Below are 23,126 nucleotides of genomic sequence, written 5' to 3' on the forward strand. Positions count from 1 at the left end.
GCAGGAGTACTGGAGTGGGTTGCCATTGCCTTCTCCATGCCCTCAATATTTTAAGTAACAGACCTATAGGAGTATCAGAAACTCCTTTGATGAAAATGACTATTCCAAACCTACAGATTCATAAAGTAGACTTCCATCCTGAGACAACTGGGTATCAGAAAATTATCCCAGGAGCACCACAGCTCCTTTCCAAGCTCCTTCTGGGGCCTCCAGGCTGGATTTCTATCTATATCTGAACATACACTTACTAAAAGATTGATATGTGCTATTTCAACTGGTATTGGAAATAAAATCCCTCCTGGACACTGGATTAATTAAAGAACACTCCAGTTTAGTGTTAAAAGGGATTTCTGTCCATGGAGGGGTTATAGACTCAGACAACCAAGTAGAAATACAAGTAATTTTACAAAATAAAGGAAAGGATGATCTACTTATTAATACACAGGATTGCATTGCCCAGTTGCGGATTCTTCCATGTGTAATTGGCAAAGTACAAAAAGGAGAACCTCCCACCTTACTAAAGGTTAGAGGTGATGGAGGGTTTGGATCCACAAATGATATACATGCAAAAAGTCTGGGTGAAGCAGCCTAATGGTCCTCCCAAACCTGCTGATACAACTGTGCAAGGGAAGGGCAACACTGTGTCAGTGATGATCCCTGGACAGGAAAAACAGAACCCACTGTTATTCTTGTAAATAGACTATTCTTGGAAGCCTGACTGTAATGTGTGTTGTCATTCACACCACAAACTTCAAGGATATGGTACAATTAAAAGAAAATATGAAGTGTACACGCTGCTATATTTAAAATGGATAACCAACAAGGTCCTACTATATAGCACATGGAATTCTGCTCAATGTTATGTGGCAGCCTGGATGTGAGGGGATTTGGGGGGAGAATGGATACATGTATATGGATGGCTGAGTCCCTTCACTGTTCACCTGATACTATCACAATAGTGTTTGTTAATTGGCTATAATCCAATACAAACTAAAAAGTTTGGAAAAAAAGAAAATATGAAGAAAGTCACTGGGGAATCTTCAACTGGAGAAATATAAGCTAGACCTGAACTCAGGATACCTTCACCTACCCTACAAACAAGGCCTGTCCTTTCTTATCTCTGACTTTCCATGGACAAAATTTATCTCTCTGCTAGATTACATAGCACTGGTAAATATATAGCTCAAGCCTTAACTATCAGTGCTAAATGGATGCTAAAGCCCCATGAACATAGCTTGATTTATGATAAAGAAATCATACAGTTATTTAATGATTCAGAAAGCAAAAGGAGAAGAGGGCAGCAGAGGAAAAGATGGTTGGGTAGCATCACTGACTCAATGGACATGAACCTGGACAAACTCCAGGAGATAGTGAGGGACAGGGAGGCCTGGCATGCTGCAGTCCATTGGATCACAGAGTTGGATACAACTTAGCGACTGAACAACAATAACAATGACTCAGTAATAGTTCATCTACACCAAACTAAATCATTAACTGACATATTTGATTGGACTACTTGTTCTATGCAGTTATTATATTACCTTGCTCAAAAGGATAGGAGAAGGCAATGGCACCCCACTCCAGTACTCTTGCCTGGAAAATCCCATGGACAGAAGAGCCTGGTAGGCTGCAGTCCGTGGGGTCGCAAAGAGTCGGACACGACTGAGCGACTTCACTTTCACTTTTCATTTTCATGCATTGGAGAAGGAAATGGCAACCCACTCCAGTGTTCTTGCCTGGAGAATCCCAGGGACGGGGGAGCCTGGTGGGCTGCCGTCTATGGGGTCGCACAGAGTCGGACACGACTGAAGCGACGCAGCAGCAGCAGCAGCAGCAGCAGCAAAAGGATAAGGCCCAAGGAATTTTAATGTCTACTAATGTGTACACATGAAAGAAATTATTTAAAGAACGGATTCCTGACAATCATTGGGTAGTTATCCCTGAAAGCATTACTAAATGCAGTGACACCTGGTACTAAGGAACTCTGTACCGCTACAGTATAGCTAAAATGAATTTAATATGCCAGTTTCATGTGTTACCTATTTTTTTTGGAGACGAATATTGGCTGCTTCATTTCACTGGAAATAATTTGGACTTTGATAACCATATGTGCTTATTAACACATATTGACAAAGCTACTGAAAGACTGCTATGTGGACATACTTCTCGCATTTGGGACCCCTACTTATTGGAGAACTCCATCAACTTAGACCCCCCTGGGGTCTAAGAAGTCAAATGACTCACAAGGTGAAACAAACATTATTGTAAAAGTTAAAACCAGAGCTTCATTTTTGTGTGCAAACTGATGATGATATCAGTTTATGGCTGGAGATTATAAGCAGTAGCCCCCAAAACTGCAATTTGGAGTCTTCCCCGTGGGGTGGACCCTTTCCCAACTGGAACTGCAGATAGCTGTCACTCAGGACTTTCCAATGCTGCTCAAGTCTAGGTGTAGGTTGGCACCATTTGGTGATGTATACGTTGTTACTTCTCTCTGTTGTTTCTATTTCTTTTCTTTTAATGAGTGTATGTTGAAATTAAGTCAAATAATCCTCCATAAAAAAATTGAAATTGTTTATTTGTGAGTAACAAGTGGTTCCTTTCGTTAATGAATTCTTCAAATCTAAAACGAAAGGAAAACTTTCGGCAAAACACTGAGAATGAGATCCACTGCTCAGAATTTCTGAATTTTCAGTTTCAGTTAATAGCAACAATCCCTCTCTATTACCATTGCCTTGTTTTGGGTCCTCATTACCTCCTACCTACTACCTTCTGTGGCAGAAATTATAGGTCAGCTACACACCACTTATTCCCCACCCCTTCCCTTGCCCAAACCTGCTATGTAGGACAATCACTGCTCTCCTAGCTTCTGTTTCAGCTAGAGGTGGCAGCTAGTATAGTCCTGACCTGATAACCGGTAGTTCACTCCAAGTCTGGTGGTCTCCTGGAGGGCTTTTACATTGATGATTAAAGGGAAGAGTTGCATCTCTCCCTGTTCCTGCCTCCTTAAACACAGATGTGTTGTTTTGAGCTCAGAAGGCTATCTTCTGACCATGAGGTGACAATGTGAGGACAAAATCTTGGCAAAACAAAAAGACAGCAAGGATGCAAATGTCTTAGCCAGTGAGGGACTGCCCATCTTTACACTGTTTATGTGAGAAAACAAACCTTGCTGGCTTAAGCCAGTGTTTCATGCAGCAGTATCTAATCCTAACAGATACCTTGCTAAATCTTTTCTCTACTTGTATCTGAAACACAAATCTGACCATCACATGTTCCTGTCTAAGACCCTCTGGTGGATCTCCCTCAACTTTAGGATGAGTCTTAAGCCAGAAGGGCCCCTGCGGCTTGGCCCCTACCTGTCCTCTCCTGCCCCCTCCTACTCAGACCTTTAGCAACACCCAACTGTTTTTAGTTCCACATCAACATGAGTCGCTTGCCGCCAGTGTTCCTCTGGTCACGCTATTCCTGGCCCAAAGCACCCTGCCCATCTCCTGATGGTCTCTCCTACCCTTCAGGATTCTGTGCAGACATCACATCACGTGGGCAGAGAACCTCTCCTCTGTGCGGCTATGACACCTGGGCACACGACTGTCTTAGTTCCTCACAGAAACTACTGAAATGGCCTCTTTATATCTGCCCCTTCCTCTGGTTGAAAGGGCCTCAGAGGTAGTTTTCCTGTAATGACAATCTTCTGTCTTCTTTTTTCTCTTATGCACTCTTATGTCTATTTCAGACTGTTTTTACCACAAGCTGGAGCACAGAAAGAGAGACAGGTCTTGACAGTCCAATCTGGCTGCTAGAATGTGAACCATCCCTCGAGGACAGAATCAGTTCTTCTTCATATTCTAAATCTCCCAGGTCTAGCACAGTACCTGCTACAACCCTCTGGGCTGCTTAGTAAACCGCTGCTGATTTGAAGGTGAAAGTGTTGTAAAGAAATCTTTCTTAACTCTTGTACTTTTTCCTGAATAACCCGCTCCCTGCTTCTTTACATATTAATTATATTCTAGACTGTTGCAGGGAAAATAAAAATTTAAGGTGTAGCTTTTATGTGGGTAGACAAGAGTCTCACCACTGAATATGTTTGAAGGTATTGCAGTTGAGGGCATAAGATGCCTATAGAGAGACCAGTGCAGAAAAGCCAGTCCTGCTCTCTCTCCTCCTGTGAGTACCACCCCAAGTATAGGCTGAACCACCCAAGTTAGCATTTGATTCCTCTAACATTGGCATTCAGCTCCTTTCACAAAGACTTCTCTCTGTGCCCAGACTGTAAGTTCCTCAAAGGTCCTGCTTTTACCTTCCTCTAAGACTCCCTTGGCTGTCGAACACAATGCTGAATAAATAAGGGCTGGGCAACTTCTAATGAGCTGAGAGACTGCCCAGGAGTGATCTCAGTGTGTGCTCTCTCCGCTGGGCACTGGCTGTGGCCATGTTTTCACAGGCTGTTGTCCTTGGCTTCATCTACACTGCTTTCCTAGACATCCTGTGCTTCTTACCAAATTGAGTCACCTCGTTTCTGCCACATGTGACCAGCTGGCCATTGTTACTTCCTCTAGAAATTAGTGCATGAGTCAGAACAATGCTAATAAAGCCAAAAATAATCATAACAAGCCTTAATTGAACCTTTATAAAGTACCAGTTTCTAGTTATGAGACTTCCCTGGTGGTTTAGTCTGTAAAGAATCCGCCTGCAATACAGGAGATGAGGGTTCAGTCCCTGGATCTGGAAGATCCCCTGCAGAAGAAAAAAGGCAGCTCACTCCAGTGTTCTTTCCTGGGAAATCCCATACCCACCATGCGGTCACAAGAGTTGGACACAACTTGGTGACTAAACCACCACTACCAGGTTCTAGATAGAACTGGAAATGCATGGTTTCCTGAATCCACTGAACATATCCAGTGTGCAGATGAAGAAACTAAGATGAGAGGGTTTAAGGAACTTGACTAAACACAGCCAGCAAGGGTTGAAACCAGAATTCAAACCCAGGCAGTCCCACTCCGTTAGTGCATATCTGTGACTTACAGAGGTTTTTTTGATTTGCCACACTGAATATTGCTGTGTCAGGCCCCAGGCAGAGAATGTGATCCAAAATTAACCAAAATCTGCCCTCAGCAGATGCCCGGATGCATCTGATATCTGAAACACAGCCCAAGGACATATATTCTCTACATTCCATCCCTGTATTAAGTGATATCATCAGAAAACAATGCACTAGGGTTATGTTATTTTACTGCTTCCAAAAAATACTTTGAGTTAAGATTTAATTCTATGCTTTCAACTTTTATGGAAGGTCTTTATGAGAAAAGTCAACCTGATAAGTATTTCATTATCTTTTCATGAAACTGTATTTAAAGATAATCTCTATTTTAACAAATTTTCTCATACAAGGTTTATAAAAAAAAATGCTTCCTAAAATTCAGAACCAAGAATAAGTGTTTCCAGCCCAATATGGGTGTCTCTTGGATCAAATATTGACTAAACTGTATGACTCCACATAGACCTGATGGCTCCAGTCACAAAACCCAAAAGTCAATCCTGAGCTCACTTCCTTCAGGAAAGCATTTTAATTAGATAGCAATTCTCCAAGTTCACTGGGCTGAAAACTGAATGTGTCACAGTTCACACCAACCTAGTCCTCCTCCTGCCTGCCACTCCTGTCAACTGCACGACCATGTTCCCAGACACTTAAACTGGAAACCACAGGCACCTCTATTTGACTTCTCACTTACCCTTTTCATGTACATCCAATTACTTGACAAACGCCACAGACCACAAATTCACTGAGATTAAGATTTTGTCTCTTTTGCTCACTAATTGTATTCTCTGCCCCTAATGCAACACTCGACACACAGTAAATGTTCAATAAATATTTACTGAATTAATAAAGTTCTGCAGATTTCCTTCCTGCCTCCTGGTCCCCAGTCTTTTGCCCTCTTTCAATCGTCCTGCCATCACTCAAGTCCAGGCACTTACCACCTCCTCTTGTCAATAAACAACACTCTAATCTACCCAGTCTTAGCCCACAAGTTCCAGTCTATCAGAGTCCAGCTGCTGCTAAGTAAGCTTCCTAAAATACCTGTATATGCACTTTCCTTGTTCAAAAGCTCCCCTTGACCTAAAATTCAAGATGAGTGTTTGATATTATTCTTACATCTGCTTCCAATAATAACTACATGATTTAGTGACTGAACAACAACAAAATGAGTGAAGAGAAGCAGGAGGCGAGGCCAGACCACGGCAGCTGGGGAGGAAGACGCTGATTAGAACTAAGCACAGGGTCAGCATGAGGACAGACAGCTTAAGCACCTTTCAGGCTGTGGGAATGAAAGAAGGTTATGTAAAGCAGGTTAAAATGGTAAAGCGCCACAGACAGGTACGTTTTATGTGTCAGTAATACATGTTCCTGAAGATGAATCATCCAAAAAAAGTGCAAAGACATGTCAGAGAAATGGATATATCATTTTAGAAATACTTCCGTCATAGGTTTTCATTCATTGTCTTACTAGATCATAACAATCCTCCTGTCAGCAGAGGAGTTTGTGGTTTACAGTGTATGATTTACAGTGTATGATCATCTCATGAAGCTCACTTCAACACCCTGAGAGACAAGGATCAGTATCTTCAAGGAGAGACTGAAGCTTGGAGAGGTCAAGAGACATGGCCAAAAGTCACCTAGCTAGTAAACGGCAATACAAACCCAATGGCATTGACACTATGGAAATTTGTTTGTGGGCACAAAAACACACAAAGGCTTCTGTGTCATCTTGAACTAAAACCCTAGACTCTGGATGCCAAGCCTGGTACCTTAGTCACTCCACCAGAGCCTTCCCTTCTCCCCTTCCCCCCAACCATCCTCTGCTGTGTAGTTCTGGAGTGTTATCATTCACTACATACCCTGTGTAGTACTGGCAGTCTACTTCAAATGTTTCATGTTCCAGGCAAATATGCACTATTTCATTTAATCCTCCCAGCAATTCTTTGAGAAAAAAAAATATTATTATCTCTTTTTACATCTTTTTTTTTTAATTCTGATGAGGCCTAGAAAAGCAATTTAGCTAAGGATACACAGCTACCAGGTACTGAGGTTAAAATTCAAACCTGGGTAGGCTGTCACAAAAACATGAGTATTTAACATCATCATACCATGTGCCCTCGAATTTTAAACATTTCTATCTTTCTAAGTTGTCCTTTAACAGTGTTCTCTGTCTCCCCTTGTCACATGTTTAATTTTTATTTTATTCTGTATATTGAATGAGCAGTGTCCTGATGAACAGGTGAGTTCATGATTTAGGAAAAATCCTGAGCATTATGTATCCTTGAACTCCATTACTGATTTGATCTCTTTGAGTTCCAAATGTTTCTCCCTCTTATTTCATAGACTCGTAGCCTTTCAGAACTGCAAAGGGCCTGAGATATCCTGTGCTCAAATCCCCTTGCTTTAGTGTGACAAAACTCTGATTCAGAAAGTTTCGGTCCCTCTTTCACAAATCATAGCAGGAAAAGAATCAACAAGTCCTGAAGCTAGCACAGAGCCAGAGCTCCAGGCCTTCGCCCCAGGCCATGCCAGCAATCAACAGAGATGATGGAGAGAAGCACCCTCTCTCAGATCAGTTCAAAGTGCTGGTGAGCTCTTTGCTGAGCTCTCTGTCTATGACCTCTTCAAAGACAAGGTATATGGGAAGGCCGTAATAGACCCCTATTCACTTGACTTCCATGTGGAAGCATTCTCTTGATAGTTTGGGTTGAAAAGACCCCCTTATAGCCCTTAATTGAAGCATCTGGCAGGCACAGTAAACAGAATAACAAAATCACATAAGCAGCGAGCTAGCTTCCCAATGTTATCTTCTGATGGGAGGGGAAAGGTGTTCTATCCCAAAAGGGGAAATAAAATGATAGGCATTTGGGCACTTTCCTCAGCTGAGACTCCTGGGTAAGCTGTTCTGTGAAGTGGTGACTTCACCAAGAACATCTGGTGCATTCTAACCATTACTTAGGATGCCATTTAAAAGACTTATTTACACTGAACGATCTGTTTTGGCCTTTTCTGTTTACAACCCAAATTTGTCAAGCCTGACTCATTAATAAGCCATGTGAATAGGACAGGCCTCGTCTCTAGGCTGAGCTGGAAAATGAACGCGACCAAGAAAAATTTAGCCTTCCGACCTCAGGCTGGCAGATTTTCTTGGGTTGTTTTTTCCTTCTCCTCCTCCTCCTTTTCCTCTTTTTCTTTTTTTATAATTGCTCTTGCATAACACACAGAAACTTAAATAAAAAATGTAACTGAAAACATTGCTTTCATTTGGCAAATACCAGTGCTTCTCTGGTGGCTCAGACGGTCAAGAATCCACCTGCAGCGCAGGAGACCCAGGTTCAATCCCTGGGTCAGGAAGATCCCCGGGAGAAGGGAATGGCAACCCACCCCAGTATTCTTGCCTGGAGGATGCCATGGACAGAGGAGTCTGGCCTGCTACAGTCCATGGGGTCACAAAGAGTCAGACATGACTGACCGACTAATACAACACATGCTAACTGCTGAAGAGATTATTCTCATGGCCACCCACCAAAGTGTTCCATCGTATAGTGTGGAGTCCAGGTAGATATATACAGTTAGGGTCCACGAAACTGTCACAGAAGGGAGATCATTGCTTACTGTGGTCCTCAAGGGCCTTCTTTACTCATGGCTTTAATAAAAGAAAGAAGGAGGACTTCCCTTCTTAGTCATCCAGTGGTTAAGACTCTGCTCTTCCAATGCAGGGTTCATGGGTTTGAACCCAGGTCGGGGAACTAAGATCAGGAATACCCTGCGGTGCCGCAAAAAGGAAAGAAAGAAGGAGCATAGCCATTTAAGTTAAATAGGATGAAACAACATTTTGCATCTAATTGGTGGTGGGAAAAGGCAACCCTCAGGCATGAAGGGGGTTGAAGCCTTAATGATGGACATATATCTTCAACAATCTGACGTCTACTCCTGAACAACTGAGCATTGATCTACAGTTCAAACATTTTTTGTTTATACAGAGTTTGCAAGCGATGGCTCTGAACTCCCAATCTCTCTTCAGGTAGCAAGAATATCACAGTTCATTTACACTTGGCAACCATCTTTGTCAATTTAAAAGCAGTCTTTTTTAACTCTACCCAGAAAATTAATAGAATGAATAAAGACTTGTGGAGAGAGATACATATTTTTCACAAAACATCAATTAGATCTTTTTTCCAATAACAATTTTTCTGTTTTAAAAGTTATTTTTAAATGTACATACAATAAATTTCGCTTTTTGGTGTCCAGTTCTACGAAAATCAACAAATGCTTAGTGTTATATGATCACCAACACAATCAAGAGATAAAAAGTTCTATCACCTGAAACACTGCCCAGTGCGTCCACTTTCCTCATTCCACCCCTCAGCTCTGAGCACCACTCATCTGTTCTCCAAATGTCATAAAAATGAAACCATAGAGCTATTTGAACTGGATTTCTTTCACTTAGCATAATGCATTTCAGATTCATTTATGTTGGTGCATGTACCTGTACCTTATTCTTTTTTACTGCCAAGCAGTCCATTTTATGGGTGCACTGTGGTTTCTTTATCCACTCATCAGCTAAAGGGTATTGAGCTCTTTCCAGATGTTGCTGATTATGAAAAAGCAGCTATAAACATTCATGTATAGGTGTTTGTGTGAAAATAAGTTTTTCTGTCTTTTGTGCTACAAGTGCAATTTCTGAGTCATATGCTAAGTATATGTTTAACTTTATACCAAAATGTCAAACTGTTTTCCAGGATGGCGGTACCATTTTGCATTCCCATCAGTAATCTATAAATAACATGGTTCTTCCCATCCTTTCCAGCATTTGATGTTGCCACTATTTTTTACTCTAAGCATTGTGATAGATATGCAGTGGTAGCTCATTGTGGCTTTAATTTGTATTTTTCTAATTTTAATGATGTTGAGCATCTTTTCATATGCTTATTTACCTTCTGTACATACAGATTTTTAAAACAGTCTTTATCTGATTTCAAATGTGATACATGCTTGTTATAAAATTTTAAATGTTAGAGAAATATGTTATATTGAATACAAAAGTTTAATAATTTTACTTTCTAGCCATAGCTACTGTTAACACCTTAGTGTATGTTCTTTCATGTATAAGCCAACATATATAGTATTTATAGCAGTACAAAAATGGTGGTATTTTATACACACTGTTTGAAAACTTGCTTTTAATCATGTAATAGTAATCCTGGATAGTTTTTCACACTGTGTTATTCAGTTGTCTTGTGTCACATAGTAAGAGAAATGGAGGAAGTCTTCTTCAGGCTTCAGAAGCAGGGGAGCAGGTCTCTGTCCTGCTTCTGACCTGCCTGGACACTGTCTAGATTCTGTGTCTGCCTGTAAGGACATTAAGTCAGATGGCACTTTAGATAAGAAAGGGAGGGCTTCCCCGGTGGCTCAGTGGTAAAGAATCTGCCTGCCAATGCAGGAGACACGGATTCAACCCCTGATCTGGAAAGACCCCACATGCTGCAGAGCAACTAAGCCTGTGCGGCACAACTACTGAGCCTGTGCTCTAGAGCCTGGGAGTCACAATTCCTGAGCCCATGTGCCACAACTACTGAAGCCCTTCCACCCTACAGCCCATGCTCCGCAACAAAGGAAGCCACTGCGATGAGAAGCCCTCACACCACAACTAGAGAGTAGCCCCTGCTCACGACAACTGGAGAAAACCCAGTTAAGGAACAAAGGCCCAGCACGGCCAAAGAGAAAGAGAAAAAAAGGGAATGGGTCTTGGACTCTCTTAAGCCCCTGAGGACCTGGGGTCAGCCCCCTTGGGTCTAAGAAGTCATATAACTCACAAGGTGAAACAAACAGCGTTGTGAAAGTTAAAGTAAAACCAGAGCTGCATTCTTGTGTGCAAACTGATGATGACATGTTTGCAGCCTGGGATTATAATCGGGAATCCCCAAAACTGCAATCTGAAGTCTCACCTGTGGGGTGGACACACCACCCTGGATCCTTTCCCAGTTGGGCTCCTGACAACTGTCACTCAGGACTTCCCAGTGCTGTTCAAATCTGGATGTAGGTCAGCCCAGTTTGGTGATGTATATGCTATAACTTCTCTCTATTGTTTCTATTTCTTTTCTTTTACTGACTGTATATTGAAATTAAGTCAAATAATCTTCTATAAAAAATTGAAATTGTTTATTTGTGTTTAATGAGTGGTTTCTCTTGCTAATGAATCCTTGAAACCTAAAATGAATGTAAAACTTATAGCAAAACATGCATTTTCTAATGAAATAGAATTTTTTCTGATTTTAAGTACAAAATATCACATTTTGATGATTCTATATCTTTAAAGATAATAGCAATGAGTATTTCTAGTACATTTGAGTAAAATTTTAAAGTTGTACAAACTTCCTCATTGCACATTTCTCAGTTCTGAACTGAGAACTTTGTTGCCGCAATAAGAACTATTTTAGAAAGATGTAACCAGTTGAATTATGTGGAAATACAAAACAAGTTTCCAGTTGATTTCATGTTTGTGTCTTAAGAAACTTGGCATGTGGACAGTGCTCTGTCATAGGGAATAGCAAGACTACAAAGAAATTTATTACACTGTATTATTGTTCCCCCAGGTTTTCCGTATTAAACAAGCTGATTTTGGTACATGCTTTTAATTATTTCACTCACAGGCAATTCCTTTCTGCCTCAATCATTCCTACTAACTCATAATATTCTCATGGGGGTTAAATTACTATCAGTATCCTTTTATGAATGATTTCACAGAGAACAGATAACAGGCAAAGGAATGTAAATGATTTATTTCTTGTGACTTAAACTTAAACCTCCATGCTTGTTTAAATTTAGGAAAATTAGGGGAAAATTCTGACAATATGATTATTCTTAAGTAGAAGAGGTTTTTTTGTTTTGGTTTGGGGGTTTTCTTTTGTAGCCATAGATAGAAATATTTAATCTTAGAAGGCTATTGAGAAGGAGGAAAGAAAATGGAAATATCAGAGACCTTAGTGGGTATTTCCTCTCCCTCTCTTCTAAGAGCATTTAATCTTTTGGTTTTCTAAGCAAATCTCTTGCAGCTGCTTAACTCTCTGTTCGTGCCAAGGACCCTTTGTTTATACTAACTGCACCCAAAGCATTCTTCTTACACAAGTTGTACTACTTAAGCTCTTTTGCAAGTCTCAGACTTTATCGCATACATAGGGAAACAGAGCCATACTTTTCTTTCTCAGCATTCCTTCTGGTCAAAGGAGAATGTAAAGGATTTAAATTCTTAAGCATCAAGCCTTAACCTAAGACTGCTTGTAATATGCACATATCAATGTATAAGACAACTCTCACGAGGCTTTGGCTAGATACCCTTACTATTTCCATGCATATGGTGACAGTTCTAAGAAGGCGCCAGGAATAACAGTAGTCCATTTGTATTCAGGTGGTTTTCTAACCTAACCTTAAGATTAGCAAGAACTAACTAGTGTAAGAAACAGAATAAAATGTGCATGTGTGTGCTCAGTCAAGTCCAACTCTTTGCAACCCCATGGACTGTAGCCCGCCAGGCTCCTCTGTCCACGGGATTCTCCAGGCAAGAATACTGGAGTGGGTTGTCATGTCCTCCTTCAGGGGATCTTCCTGACCCAGGGGTCAAACATTCATCTCCTGCATTGACAGGTGAACTCTTTACCACTGAGCCACCTGGGAAGCCCGCCCAACTAGACCTAGTTCTCCTAGCGAAGACTGATTTTGGATATTCATCTGTAAGTTCACAACTTTTTAATTCCATGAAAAATACACTTATCTTGGACATATTTTTAAAGCCCTTAAAGATTAAAGAAATTATGTATTATCTTTTTATCACTAAACTCCACATTATAAAATTGAGCCAATTGTCAACTTTTAACATTTTTTCCTGAAAGCTCAAAGGCTGTGAATAAAAGGAAGTTCTTTCTGCAAGTTTTGTCTATTCAACCCCCAAACTTAATATTATGTAAACAGTTGGATTATAAATGCCATTCATTTACATTGTCTCCAGTGATGCTTGTTTGTTTTATAAATGAGACAGTCAAAAGCTAGGAAGGGTCAAAGGACACATCCAAGATCATGTAGCTGATGCGGCTGAAGGTGGACTCAATCTAGACCCTTCAATTCCTCCATACGTTTTCATTGTCGTTCAGTCGCTAAGTCATGTCTGACTCTTTGTGACCTATGGACTGCAGCATGCAGGCCTTCCCTGTCCTTCACTATCTCCTGGAGTTTGGTCAAATTCACTGAGTCAGTGATGCTATCTAAACATCTCATCCTCTGCTGCCCTCTTCTCTTTTTGCCTTCAATCTTTCCCAGCATCAGGGTCTTCCATAAGTTTATTGTACCACGATTGCTTTTGCTAAATTATACAGATGATAAAATTAATTTCCCAGATTATCCAGATGATAAAAATTATAAAAATTAAAATACTGCCAATCATTCTGATGTTTGCTACTACCCTGATACTAGTGAATAACAGTGCTTTTTTTTTTTTTTTTTGCATCATAGAGATAAAACTTCATCTATGTCCAAGCTTGCTTGGCTAACACTACTCTCCAACCTCTTATTTATTTTCCTGTTCTACTGAAAAGTTCATCAAGACTCACAGATTCAGATCTAGCCTTAGCTGTGAGCTGTGTGACCTTCACCAAATTCCCTGAGCATTCTGAGCATCTGTTTCTTCATTTTATGAAATAAGAGAAAAACAACAGCAGTCTCCTCAAAACGGCTGTAGGGGAAATTAGGTGAGAAACATGCTTCAAGAATAAATATAGGGATATATGAAGAGTAAAGAGACTGGGGATCTTGTCACTAAATTGCAGGTGACACAAGTGTGCTCCAGGCTCCAAAATGTGTTCGATAACAATATAACATACAAGATAATCTGTGGTATACCAGTGGCAACTGATACCAGCGAGAGTTGATTTTACATATTTCTTCCCAACTCCATTTTCAGTGAAGTCAAGTTGGTAGCTTGAAATCAGCCATGGTTGGGGGTATTCACACTCTAGGAAACTGGCAAACACTCTAAAGCAGACCTCCCCTCCCCTCCCACAGAGCTGGCTGTTGGACATTTGCCAGCATACCACTGATAGAGACCAGGCTTTGAAGTCAAATAAATCTAGGTTTGTAGCCAAATCTAAACTCTGATGCTTACTAATATACTCTTGTATATAAATAGTAGATTCAAGCCATCTGAGTCTCTGGTTTCTCATCTTTGAGATGGGGGTAACAGTACCAAGTTTGAAGACTGTTGAAAAAATTAAATGAGATAAAGCATGTGAAACACTTCGAACGGGACCTAAATCTTTAGTAACATCAAAAAATAGATGATAATGGTTGTTACTATTGTAAAAAGTCTGTCAGCCTAAGTTAGGAAAGAATTTGTTTCACGGAAAAAAATTTCTATTCAAGTTCTTCTATTGTCTCTGTTTGAGAAAATATTTAAACAAATTTGAAAATCTAAACAAAGACAGTTTTAAAGCCAAAACTCTTTAAGTGCTCTGAGTCTCCTCTAAGCATTTTTCAACAATGTTGGGCCCCAAGCCAGAACATGTTACAACCTTTTTGAACCCACCCCACCCTGCCTCAACAGCAGGCCTCCCCCAGAGAAAAGAATCTGATACAATGCCAACAAGAGAATCTTCCTCCTTAGACTATCTTAAGGCTTTCATCCTTTTTTGCTTAAAAAAAAGAAAAGCCCAAAACTTGGGAAGCAACAGGCTTCAAAATATTCAAATACACAGAATCTGGAGAAAGGAATATTCAAAATTTAAAAACCTGTGGTTCAGAGGTATGTGGATGAAGGGCATGGGCCTGGGCCTTGCCATATTGCAGGAAGAGCTCAGACACCCACAGGGCTGGTGTCTCTGTCTACTTCCAAGCCTTTTCTCCAGGTACCTCATCATGAAGGGGGTAGCTGGTCACCCTCCTACTGAGGCCCTTGGCAGACATCTGTTGCAGTGGCTCAAGACAGTCCAATTGACCAGTTGGGTGATGGGCGATTCATTTTTCACTCTGTTGCAAGGGCTTGTGGTTGGGAGGATAGGAAAAGGAGAGCAGACAGGACTTTAGAACACTGGTAGAGCCAGGGAGAAGGCAATGGCACCCCACTCCAGTACTCTTGCCTGGAAAATCCCATGGACAGAAGAGTCTGGTAGGCTGCAGTCCATGGGGTCGAGAAGAGTCAGACACGACTGAGCGACTTCACTTTCACTTTTCACTTTCATGCATTGGAGAAGGAAATGGCAACCCACTCCAGTGTTCTTGCCTGGAGAATCCCAGGGACAGCGGAGCCTGGTGGGCTTCCGTCTATGGGGTCGCACAGAGTCAGACACGACTGAAGCAACACAGCAGCAGCAGAGCCCTGGAAGCCACACCAAAGCCACACCCCGCGAGCTCGTGAAGGAAGGATGTGGAGACGACAGTCCATGCAGCCCCATTCAGTGTTCTGGGTAAGTCTCTCACTTCCTCTCCGTCCCCACCATCTGCCTCTTGCTTTTTCTGGAGGGGCTGTCAGGAGCACATAAGGCATCTGATGTCATCTCTAGCAAGGTAAATCAAGATTTTCTATGGACAGCTGCCTCTTTATTCTTATACAGAATTTCCTTGGCACAACAACAGTATCATAAGCTGTATCACCCCTGCCCCGTTACCATGCAAAGTGAAAGTGAAGTCGCTCAGTCATGTCTGACTCTTTGCGACCCCATGGACTTTGTGACCGCTATCAGGCTCCTCCGTCCATGGGATTTTCCAGGCAAAAGTACTGGAGTGGGTTGCCATTTCCTTCTCTAATTACCATGCAAGATGAAAGACAGATAGAACCTTAGAGTTGCACTTTGTTCCACGGACAGGACTCCAAGGGGTGAAATCCTTTTCTTACGGTTGCATAACTTGTTAACTGACTGTGTCTAGAGCTCAGTCTGGTTTTTTTTTTTTTTCTTTTGCCTCCTTCTGAGCGCAATTTTCCTAGTCTGTACCTTTTCATCTCCAAGACCCTAAACTTTGAGTCTTCTCTGAATTGACTTTTGGAATTTTGCTTCTTCAGGCTACCCTTGAGTGAAATTCCCACGTGGCAATACCTCTCCCCTTCCATATTTTTAGGAGCAACGACCTCCATCTCATTGGAAAAGACCCTGATGCTGGGAGAGATTGAAGGCGAAAGGGACGACAGAGGATGAGATGGTCGGATGTCATCACTGACTCGATGGACATGAGTTTGAGCAAGCTCCAGGGGTTGGTGATGGACAGGGAAGCCTTGCGTGCTGCAGTCCATGGGGTCGCAAAGAGTCGGACACGACTGAGCGACTGAACTGAACAGACCTCCTTCTAGATTCGTTTCTCCCTGTGCCCAGGTGGACCCCCAGGTCTGGCTTGGTAGGCCTCCTATTATCATCCACCCTCTCTGGGTCTCTCCAGCCATTGGCTTTTCCGTTCACAATCTCAGGCTTCCGGGCCTGGCTGGTTCAGGCAACCTTTGTCACTGTCATTGTTGTTTAGTCACTCAGTCATGTCCAACTCTTTTTGCAACCCCATGGACTGTAGCCCACCAGGCTCCTCTGTCCATGGGATTTCCCAGACAAGAATACCGGAGTGGATGGCCATTTCCTTCTCCAGGGCAACTTCTTGACCCAGGGATCAAACCCGCATCTCCTGCGTTTGTAGGCAGATTCTTTACCACTGAGCCACCAGAGAAGCCCCACACCTTTCCTTTAGGTAGGAAAAGTACTAAGAGGCTTTAGAGATTAAGAGACATTATGGGATTTGCTCATAGTGCCAGCCAGGCAGATTTTAGAGTCACACCCTGTTCTTCTTGACTTCCTGCCTTCAACTTGCCCGCTAACCAGACCTCCTCTGCACCACTTAAAAATATCACTGTTGCAAGAGACAGGGTGCTCAAGGCTGGTGCACTGGGATGACCCTGAGGGGTGGGATGGGGAGGGAGGTTGGGGGGGGGGTTCAGGATGGGGAACACATGTATACCCATGGCTGATTCATGTCAATGTATGGCAAAAACCACTACAATATTGTAAAGTAATTAGCCTCCAATTAAAATAAATGAATTAATTTTTTTAAAAAAGAAAAAGTGAAAGTTAAAAAAAACACTGTCACTTTCTTTCATTTCATTCAACAAGTGTCAACTGAGCATATACACGATAGTCAGCATAAAGGAGGTACAAGAGCTAAAAAGATCAAGATGACACACCCCATCTTCCTAAATCTACATCTCCTTCCTAGAAGAACCCAGACTTTAGCCTATCATATTTTAAATACGGAATTTTCCCCATCTTCCCAAATTACACAATTTTTATTTATTTATTTAATTGTTTTTTTGTTTATTTATTTGGCTGCACTGGATCTTAGTTGCAGCATGCGAGACCTAGTTCCCCAACCAGGGATAGAACCCAGGGTCCCTGCACTGGGAACTCAAGAGTCCTAGCCACTGGAACACTAGGGAAATCTCTACAATTTTTATTTGTTGAATGTGTTCAATATATTTGTTAAATGTCTCCTCTAAACTCTGTGTCTGTTTTCTCCATTATTAATTATGAGCCTGGGCTCCTTAACCCCACGTTTTACACAAGGAGCAGGTAGATTTTAGGTTTAGCTGCTCTTCTGACTTAACCTGAGCTTTCCAGAAAGCAACGCCTGAAGCGGTTTTCAATGTCACTACCTTATTAGGGATGCACACGCAGGTAGCAGGCATGAGATGCAGGGAGAGTGAGGCAGGAAGGAAAGTAAGCCAATGGAAGGATACTTCATAGTTTTATGCGATTAAATTCAATTGACGCCTCGATACTGTTGGGACTGTTCTTAAAAAGCCATGATAAAAGCTGCATGTGGGGTAGGGATAAAGGAGGAAGAATTTACCCATCAGTTTCCTTCTCTACTGGTCAGAGGTTTGCCCCATGGAGTGTTACTGCTTTCTGCACTTTCAGGACTGCATGTGTGAGTACCCAATAGGGCATGACCCACACCTCAGCATCAGAAGGGAAGCTAAGGGGCTGGAGACAACAGAGGTTCAATATATAGAGAAAGGGGCGCCCTGGCAGGGGGCACCTGCATGAAGTTTATTTGAGCACACGTCAGTACCAGTTCCCACAGGGGGTTTGAACCAGACCAAGTGAGGTATGATGCAGGTGTTTGATACGATTGCTATTGACTTTGATCCTGTTCTCTGTTTCCTGATAAAGACAGGAATAAAGACAGTTGATTGTAGTTGCTTTTGACTGTTCTTAGCCCATGGTTCTATGGTCATGAGTCTGAAAGGGCTAGGTTGAATGAGTTCAGTATGGAGCCTCCAGGTAATCATACTCCAGCCAAAACTCACACCTCAATAGATCCTGAGGGTCAGGATTGATAAGGTTCATCTTCCAATTGATCAGATAACCATTTGTAGCACTGCACAAAAGAGATGTTCTGTCTTTTTAACTTGAATTTTCATTATTAAATGCCTGCTATTAAGAATTGAAACACACATTCTCAATGCAAAGGTTATGGTTTTACAGCAATGTTCTAGGAGGGGTCTTTATAGACTATTAGTCTTACTAATAAATTTTTGCCAGAAATAACGGCTTAAGAAAGAATCCTGATAAAAAATAGTTAACTCTGGTATATGTTTTCAATTCTAATCAGATTCTCTCTATAATTCTGAATGACAGATATGGTTTCTTCCCCTTCTTCCTTTTAGCAGAACCTTGATTTTGTTCTGCAGGGCTTCCCTGGTGGCTCAGATGGTAAAGAATTTGTCTGCAATGCAGGAGATCCTTGATTTCGTTTTAGTAACCATCTCTCCTCCAGCAAAGTAGTGTTGGATCTTTATTGGTCTATGTGTGTCCAGGGATCCCATTCAGCTTGCCAGTAATTCATTTAGGTGAATTACTCACCATTTGAACCAGTGAGATATGAAGGGGAGACAGTTGAGGGGCTTTGGGGACACATTATACTTGATCTTAAAAAAGTAAACAAAGATGAGGAATGAGTTTATTGCCACTGGATGTTGTTGAATAGGAATGGAATGCTTGGAGCATCTGTAGCCATCTTGTGATAGGAAGAGAACCCGCCTGAAGATGAGTCAGATACTCTAATGAGGAATGGTCTTTTAGTCACTAAACTAAACAACTCCGGAGCTGCTCAAACTGTGGGTTTGTTAAATGAGAAATAACTCCATTATTATTCAGGCCAGTTGAGTCAGGGTCTCTGTTACTCGCAATTGAAAGTATCCTGATGTGGTCGCTGGGAATTCAATGTACAATTAATTTCTACTGGAGAACAAACCAGAAAGGTACACTGCTTAGAATCAGAAGTTCTATGAGAATTTTATTTAAGTTTTTCTATGACTTCGGCAGGAAATGAATACTATCTTCTTTTAAAATTTTCTAATCTTATGATTAGATGATCTGTTCCATACCACAAGAACTTTAGAGTCCTGGAGTCTTTGTCACTCAATAAATTAGAAGAGCCCCAAACATATTTCAGGCTTCCCAGGTGGCACTAGTGTAAAGAACTTGCCTGCCAATGCACGAGACTCAAGAGACATGGGTTCGATCCCTGGTTGGGAAGATCCCCTGGAGGAGGGCATAGCAACCCAATCCAGTATTCTTGCCTGGAGAATCCCATGGACAGAGGAGCCTGGCAGGCTACAGTCCATAGGATCACAAAGAGTCGGACACAACTGAAGCAACTTAGCTAGCACACAAGTGAACATATTTCCTGGGGATGACTTTGGTTCTGCCATGGTTCTGCCCAGACAACTGTCCTGGTTAGGCTCCCTAATTTCAATAAGAAAATCATAATTTTACCCTGGGCTCTGCTGATTGCCAAAGCATTTGGATCTGGTTTTAATCAGTGACCCAGAATACTGATACTCTAAGTTTTTGCTAAATATTACAACTTTCAACTCTCTGTGGTCCAGCTCAGCTACAAGAATGGAGCTTGCCAACATGCACAGAATCCTCATTCTACTGGAGATGAGGAACCTTGCTCTTGGCCCAAACAGACGGTCTAGCAACCACAGCTGTACCGTTATGCCTCCTTCTCTCTCCCATGTCACCCATCAGCCATAAGATTACTTTCTGAAGTTCTTTTTTCAACTGAAGAATGTTAAAGAAACAGCCACCTAAATTCTGTATTAAATATAATCCTACTGAAGCCCAGAATCTTAGCGGAATCCTAGTCAGAGAAACACAGTTTGGCAGCCAAAAAGTAACTTCAGAAAAATGCAAACTCTTAACATGTGTTTCTTTCTTTTTTTTTTTTTTTAATGAATTTATTTATTTTAGTTGGGGGCCAATTACTTTACAATATTGTAGTAGTTTTTGCCATACATTGACATGAATCAGCCATGGGTTTACATGTGTTCCCCTTCCTGGACCCCCCACCCACCTCCCTCCCCATCCCATCCCTCTGGGTCATCCCATTGCCCCAGCCCTGAGCCTTTGTCTCACGCATCGAACATGGAATAGTGTTCTGTTTCACATATGATAATACACATGTTTCAATGCTATTCTCCCAGAACGTCCCACCCTCACCTTCTCCCTCAGAGTCCATAAAATTGTTCTATGCATCTGTGTCTCTTATTCTGTCTCACATATAGGGTTATCGTTACCATCTTTCAAATTCCATATATATGCATTAGTATACTGTATTGGTGTTTTTCTTTCTGGCTTACTTCACTCTGTATAATGGGCTCCAGTTTCATCCATCTCAGTAGAACCGATTCAAATGTATTTTTTTTAATGGCTGAGTAATATTCCATTGTGTATATGTACCATAGCTTCCTTATCCATTCGTCTGCTGATGGACATCTAGGTTGCTTCCATGTCCTGGCTATTGTAAACAGTGCTGCGATGAACATTGGGGTACACGCGTCTCTTTCAATTCTGGTTTCTTCGGTGTGTATGCCCAGCAGTGGGATTGTTGGGTCATCTCTTTAACAAGTGGTGCTGGGGAAACTGGTCAACCACTTGTAAAAGAATGAAACTAGAACACTTCCTAACACCATACACAAAAATAAACTCAAAATGGATTAAAGATCTAAACGTAAGACCAGAAACTATAAAACTCCTAGAGGAAGACATAGGCAAAACACTCTCCGACATAAATCACAGCAGGATCCTCCGTGACCCACCTCCCAGAATATTGGAAATACAAGCAAAAATAAACAAATGGGACCTAATTAAAATTAAAAGCTTTTGCACAACAAAGGAAACTATAAGCAAGGTGACAAGACAGCCTTCAGAATGGGAGAAAATAATAGCAAACGAAGCAACAGACAAACAATTCATCTCAAAAATATACAAGCAACTTCTGCAGCTGAATTCCAGAAAAATAAACGACCCAATCAAAAAATGGGCCAAAGAACTAAACAGATATTTCTCCAAAGAAGACATACAGATGGCTAACAAACACATGAAAAGATGCTCAACATCACTCATTATTAGAGAAATGCAAATCAAAACCACAATGAGGTATCATTTCACACCAGTCAGAATGGCTGCTATCCAAAAGTCTACAAGCAATAAATGCTGGAGAGGGTGTGGAGAAAAGGGAACCCTTTTACACTGTTGGTGGGAATGCAAACTAGTACAGCCACTATGGAGAACAGTGTGGAGATTCCTTAAAAAACTGGGAATAGAACTGCCATGTGTTTCTTAAATAGAGCAAAGACAATACAAAATTCACAGAATATCTCTTAAAAATCTCAACGATAAGTTCACTATCTTGATTGCGGTGATGATTTCATGGATGTCTGTTGTTGTTCAGTCACTCAGTTGTGTCTGACTCTTTGCGACCCCACGGACTGCAGTAACACCCAGCTTCCCTGTCCACTATCTCCTGGAGCTTGCTCAAACTCATGGCCATTGAGTTGGTGATGCCATCCAACCATCTAGGAATATTCTGTAGCCCTGACAAATAAATGTCCTATAATCAAAGGTGCCTCTGGGACAATCCCAGCCATGCAGAGCATAGGTCTGTATTATGCTTCTTCTTGGAGTTGTCTTTAAAAAGTAGGCATTCATCTCTACTGACTTGGAAACCAACACGTTGCCATTTCTTGAGCCTTCTCGTTTTGTTTCTGGTGAGGCAATCTCTATTTAATGAATACACACCAGTATATTATCCCTTAGTCTGCAACTCTTAGTGGACCAAATCTTTAAGTTTGGCCACTGTTCTGATGTTTCAAGGCCAGCCACCTGTGCTCTTGATCTAACCGTCAGAGAGAAACAGACCTCAGGTGCACAGTGATGTCAGTCTAGCACAGGGATGAAGTGCAGCATTTCAGGTCCACCATCCGCCCCCCCAACACTGGCAGTGCCCCCCTCCCATATCTCCATAATGAAACAAGGACTCACATCCTGCCATCTCAGAGTGGTACCAGCATCCATGGAAGAAACTCCAACAACCAAGATTTCAAAGTAAAATAATACCTGATTAATATTTCTCAAACATTATGAAAGAGACCCACAGTCAACAGTAATGTTTCTCAAAACCATTTTGTTCTCCTTGTGCCTCTTTCATTTTTCATGGCTCCTCCAAGCTGCAGCAACACCAGGCTTCCCTGTCCTTCACTATCTCCCGGAGCTTGCTCAAATTCATGTCCATTGAATCAATGCCATCCAGCCATCTAGGAATATTCTGCAGCCTGACCTCTCCTCTGAAAACTCCTTACAGGGTCCCTCCCCCAATATTAGTTCACCCATATGCCTTGGCTTCCCATCCTTCCCCTTTCTTCTCAATTAGTCATCCACAGAATCCTGGGGGGAAAGTCTGGAAAGGCAGAACTGTCCTTACATGACAGATGAGGAGAAGGAACTGAACAAAGTGAAAATACTCTTTAAAGAGCAGAGCAGAGGGAAAAGCCAGCAGGATGCATATAGTAATGCCTTTTCTCCATTACAAATCCCTGTAGGCATCAGACAGGAGACTACCTCATCTGTTACATCACTATGTCCTCTTTCTGTGACAGCAGGAAAACATTCACGGATCAATGTCATGAAAAGCTGTGCTCCTACTAAAGAGGAGATTTACTTTAGTAAATTAGTGAGAATCCTCTATTGGCATGCTTCTGTCCCTGCACAGATTATTTGGA

At 41.7% G+C, this 23,126-nt stretch overlaps 1 long non-coding RNA gene across 1 annotated transcript in view; it reads right to left on the reverse strand.

Moving 5' to 3' along the window:
* Nucleotides 1-2,506: 2,506 nt before the first annotated feature.
* Nucleotides 2,507-23,126, reverse strand: part of LOC145512819 (uncharacterized) — a 177,793-nt gene continuing 157,173 nt past the window's right edge. The window contains exon 6 of the long non-coding RNA XR_014058828.1: nucleotides 2,507-4,737. This is a non-coding gene — a long non-coding RNA (uncharacterized LOC145512819). The remainder of the gene's footprint in view (nucleotides 4,738-23,126) is intronic.

The sequence above is a fragment of the Giraffa tippelskirchi genome, chromosome 7, assembly GCF_054371585.1.
Source record: "Giraffa tippelskirchi isolate mGirTip1 chromosome 7, T2T-mGirTip1v1.2.pri, whole genome shotgun sequence".
NCBI lineage: Eukaryota > Metazoa > Chordata > Mammalia > Artiodactyla > Giraffidae > Giraffa > Giraffa tippelskirchi.